The sequence below is a fragment of the Panicum virgatum genome, chromosome 1N (assembly GCF_016808335.1).
Source record: "Panicum virgatum strain AP13 chromosome 1N, P.virgatum_v5, whole genome shotgun sequence".
Taxonomy (NCBI): Eukaryota; Viridiplantae; Streptophyta; class Magnoliopsida; order Poales; family Poaceae; genus Panicum; species Panicum virgatum.
The window spans coordinates 48,437,488-48,442,542 of record NC_053145.1 but is presented as its reverse complement, the minus strand read 5'-3'; the positions used below and the strand labels follow the sequence as shown (position 1 = coordinate 48,442,542).

General features: G+C 50.9%; 1 long non-coding RNA gene across 1 annotated transcript; it reads right to left on the bottom strand.

Annotated features, from left to right (window-relative positions):
- Window positions 1-2,780: 2,780 nt before the first annotated feature.
- Window positions 2,781-3,935, bottom strand: LOC120654130. Its single transcript, XR_005666996.1, has 2 exons — window positions 3,408-3,935; window positions 2,781-3,173 (listed from the first exon to the last, which is right to left on the bottom strand). It is a non-coding gene; the product is annotated as an uncharacterized LOC120654130 (long non-coding RNA).
- Window positions 3,936-5,055: the final 1,120 nt, after the last annotated feature.

Genomic DNA, 5,055 nt, shown 5'->3' with positions numbered 1-5,055 from the left:
ATTTCTGGTGGGGTGCAGAAAAGGGGCAGCGCAAAACCCATTGGATCGCCTGGGATAAATTTACTCGTTCCAAAGATAGAGGGGAACTGGGCTTCAGGGACATGAAGATGTTCAATCAAGCACTACTAGCACGGCAGGCATGGAGGCTTGTGGCCTTCACGGATAGCCTATGTGCTAGTCTGCTAAAAGCGCGATATTATCCAAATGGTGATCTCCTAGACACGGCTTTCCCGTCGGTTGTGTCTCCTACATGGAAGGCCATTATATTTGGCCTGGAACTCCTGAAGAAAGGTGCTATTTGGCGAGTTGGTAATGGGAGACAGATTAAAATCTGGAGGCATGCATAGATCCCTAAGCCAATTTCGCTCAGGCCGGGAGGATGCATTCGGCCTTGTCGATTGAAATGGGTGCACCAACTGATTGATGAGGATTTCCACTATTGGAAGGAGGACGTGCTCAGACGTTTCTTCTATCATTTTGATGTGGAGGAAATTCTAAAAATCTAAATTAACCAGAAAGCTGGAGAGGATATGATCGCCTGGCACTATGAAAAAACTGGTCTGTTTTCTGTGAGGAGCGCGTACTGGTTGGGTGTTAGACTGAAAGAATTGGAGGGAAATTCAGCCTCCTGCAGCGCCAACCCGGATGGTGCTAGGCCGGCGTGGAAGAAGCTCTGGAAGCTCCCAGTCCCCCACAAAGTACGTATATTTGCCTGGAAGTTGATCCAGGGTGGCCTGGCAACCAAGTGCAATAAGCAGCAAAGAAGGCTTGCCCAGGAGGCTACTTGTGACCTGTGTGGAAAAGAGGATGAATCTGAACATCATGTGGTTGTCAGCTGTGACAATGTCGTCGCCCTGAGGTAGGCGATGAGGGAATTCTGGGCCTTGCTGGCTGAGAATATGTTGACATTTAACGGCCCGGAGTGGTTACTGCTGCTCATGGACAGGTTGGATCGTGTGGTAGCGGCTCAACTGCTGCTAATCCTTTGGGGGGCATGGTTTGTGCGTAACGAACTAACGCATAATGGCAGATGGCAACCCATGGCGTGATCGGTCAGTTTCCTGACCAGCTACTGGGACACTCTGGCTAACATCTGTTTGGGGAAGGCGGAGGATATTAAAGGAAAGTCGCCGGTGATAGGAACTACGGTCCCTAGGTGTGAGCGTGCGCCATCCAAACAACCCTGGATACCCCCGAGGTCGGGCTGGGTGAAGATCAATAGTGACGGAGCCTTCTCGGAGGCGTCGGGCGAAGCTGGCATAGGGGGCGGGTGATCCTGTCAGGCTGGAAATATCTTACCAATGCTGGATCGGCAGAAGAGGTTGAGGCGATGGCCGCTCGAGAGGGTCTAGCTCTTGCAGCCGATTGGGCCCCGTACCCAGCGATCGTCGAATCGGATTGCGCCGCGGTAATTAAGTACTTGATACACCCAAGTACCCAACGTTCATCTTCCATGTTCATCATTCGGGACGCGTAGGAGGAAGCCGGCAAGCTGCCAGGAACTGAGTTTAGGCATGTGGGTAGGGAGCAAAATGGTGTTGCTCATGAGTTAGCGCAGATGGCCAAGCGCCTTCGTCATTGCGCTGTATGGAGAGAGCGAGTTCCAGCGTGTGTCGAGCAAGTCGTTGCTCAAGATGTAAACTCCTCTGATCATGATTAATAAAGCTCTCTCTTTCGCAAAGAAAAAAAACTACAAATAGGCCAATCCATATGCTCAAATGAGAGCATGACATGCTAGTTTTTTTCGATGGGACATGCTAGTTTTTGCCATCACGTGAGTTTGGACAAGATCACTCTCCGCACAGGAAAAATACGGAAACCGCATCTCTCTGCTTGTGTTTGCCGCGCCATCCGGAGCTAGTAGCAACTGAAACAGTTGGGCATATGTTGGCACAGTATCCCACTCCAGCCCAAGGCCCAGGCGTGACGCCCGGTCCAACGTCTGTATCCATGGGAGTGGCAGATATAGTCACAGTGGGAGAGGAAGAGAGCTAAGAGCATCTCCAAGAGAGTAGCTATTTTTTGCTCTCTATTTGACTCTTCATCTAACTCTCTAAATAGATTATTCTTCATATTAAGAGGTTTACTCCAACAGACTCCTTCAATTCTCCCTCTCCACACCCATTTACATGTGGGTCCCATCTGTCACTCTTATTTCTCCTTATCCTCTGCCTACAATCCTACTGCTAAGGGTATCTCTGAGCAGGCTTGGCGGCTAAACACCGACACACTCAACTAGGAAAGAAGTACACGCATTGCTGACTGAACGATCCTAGTTACTAGTAAGTAGCTAATCAAGTCAGAGTAGGGTGGCCAAGAAGCTTCTTGCCGGTGCCCCCCAAAGCAAAGCACAGACTCTACTCACCCACGCATTTTCCACCTACGGAGGGAGAAATCATCGAAATATCCTCATCCCCTGAAAGCGAATCCGAAAATAGGACGAGAGTGGATAGGGTGACTAAGGAGGGCTTGCTTCCATTTGGATTTCGTAGTCATATAATGCCTTTATCTCACTACTAGAAAACAGGCCTTCAGCACCGGCTGAGAAGGACCAAATGAACCGGTTTCCCAACCGGTACCCCGCAACCGCGACCAATGACCTAACCTTAAGACACCGGGTTTTTCAACCGGTGCCTTAGACTTCCATTGGTACCGGTTGGAAAGACCAACCGGTACCAAAGAGGCTGCCACGCTGACGCAAGCTGGCAGTCCTTTTGGTACCGGTTGGTTTTTCCAACCGGTACCAATGAGTTCATGGCATTCCTAACATCGTTTCCCCGTTTCAAAGAATCGTTCACAAAATATTAAATCCATTGATACAAAATACTCCAATCAACCACATGCTCCAAAGAATCGTTCCACAAATCATCCAAAAAATTGTTTACAAGATAGATCCAATCCACACAATCCCACATGATATCTATTTCTGAAAAATAAGAAAAAAAAGAGAGAAAAAAATCACCCTAGGCCAGCTCCCGTCCGGCGGCGGCCAGCTTGAACGAGTTCTTCACACGGGTCAGCTTCCCCGTGGCCACGAGCTTCTTGAGCTGCCCATCCAGCAGCTTGCGGAAGTTGCCGGCGTCGCGTGCACTACCGCGCGAGCTGCTGGCCAACGCGCCGCGCGTGCTTTGCCTCGGGCCACATGTGCTCCTGCTCGCTCGTCTGTCTCTTCCCTGCGCAAGAACCGAAGGAAGAAAAGGGGAAAACGTGAGGAGCCACAAAACTTCAAATTTCCTCAAATCACAACAATTCGAAACGAAACTCGAGCTACAAATGCATAACCTTAAAGATTAACAGATCCAAAAAAAAAGTTTGCTAAAAGATTGAGTATAGCTCGTGAATAAAAAATCACATGAAAAAAAGAGGGAGGGATGGGAGGGGCAAGGGGGAGCGATGGAGAGTAATACCACCGCGCGCGCTGCTGCTGGCTTGGCTTTAAACATCTTCCGTGGTGGAGTGGTCCACGCGCAGCTGGTTGTCGGAGAAGAAGAGCCCCATGCCGCGGGGCAGCAGCTTGTAGTAGTTGTTGTCCAGCACGTTGGGCGTCCCGGGGTCCATGGCCGTCGTGATCGGCGTCTCCCGCGTCGTGTTCGCCGGGCACAGCGCGCGGCCAGTGGGGACCTGGTACGAGACGCTGCCGGTGAGGCTGATGCTGTCGCGGGCGGCGAAGGCGATGATGTCGGCGCAGGAGACGGTGCGCAGGCAGCTCCGCTCCACGGCGGCCTTGGCGGCGTCGATCACCTCGAAGCCGCGGAGGCTCGGCTTGTTCGGGGCGGCGTCGCGCTCCGTCTGCCCGCTGCCGGGGTTCACTAGCTTGCTGGCTGGCTATGGCTCGAGAGGAAGTGTTGTGGTGAGTAGACTCGAGGAGGAAGGGTGGAAGAGGATAAGGATGGGATGGGAGTCTGCTGCTGGCTGCTGCGGTGCGGCCGCGTGGGGGGCCTTTTACAGATCAAGCGCCGGAGCCAAGGCTTGGGTGCCGGGTGGTTGTTTGAACCGGTATCTAAGGCCTGTCATTTTCATTGACCCCGGGTTGTGGTATAAGCCGGTGCCGATGTCTGCTCCAAAGGCACCGGGTCGTGCCATTACCCGATGCCATTAATGCATGGGCTAATCGGAACCGGCTTACGGTTTTAACCGGTGTCTTTGATATTCAATTGGTACCGGTTTCTGACGCGGCGCAATTTTCCGGTGCTTGGCACAGGCCAAGAGTACCGGCTGTTGTTGCAACCGGTACCAATGTCTAGTATTAGTATCGGTTACAATATGAACTGGTACTTTTGGCCTGGACTTTTGGCTCGTTTTCCAGTAGTGTCTTGATCCATATTTGGATCATTAAGATGAAAGTAAGGACTTCCTTGATAAAGTATATCTTCGTTGCATTGGAATGGAGGCAGCCAAAGATCTCTTCCCATCCCTAAGGAAGAATGTGACGCTTTCACAAGTCCAGCCGGCTGCTTGTATTGAGCAGTAGTAGCTCTCTTGCTTCTCTCTCTACCCCTATTAGGTTGCTTTATGTTTGATGTAAATCACAACCGCGTGCTCTAGTATGTTGCATGAGTGCTAGTCGCTCCGCGTCGTTGTAAGAAACTCTGTTTTTCATCATCTTCTTAATATAATGAAACACAGTCCTCCTGCGTTTTCGAGAAAAAAGACCTCCCTTCCCCTGAGGTTGTGTACTCTGATTGTAGTTGAATCAAACTGGTCTGTGAATCGTTGAGAAGGGGTTGCTAACAGAACACGATCGCACCATCTGCGATGCGTGGGCTTTAAAGGCGCTGTTCAGTTCTATGATTGTCGTACGTGCTACAAGCAAGTCCGGGCAGTGATATTAATTACATTAACTTTGCCCTAATGGACGACGCCGGCCGATCCCTTCGCTTCTGCGATGAGTACGTGCTTTTGCCTTGGCGCATGTCGATATTGCATGGATGCATGGGCTGGAAAAAAAAAGAGTTGGGTAATGAGGGAGGAGGTGTGTGAGAGCGGGCCCATACTCCATGGAATTTTGCCCTTTATGGACTTATAAAGTACAGGGCGAATGGAATTCCGTCCCAT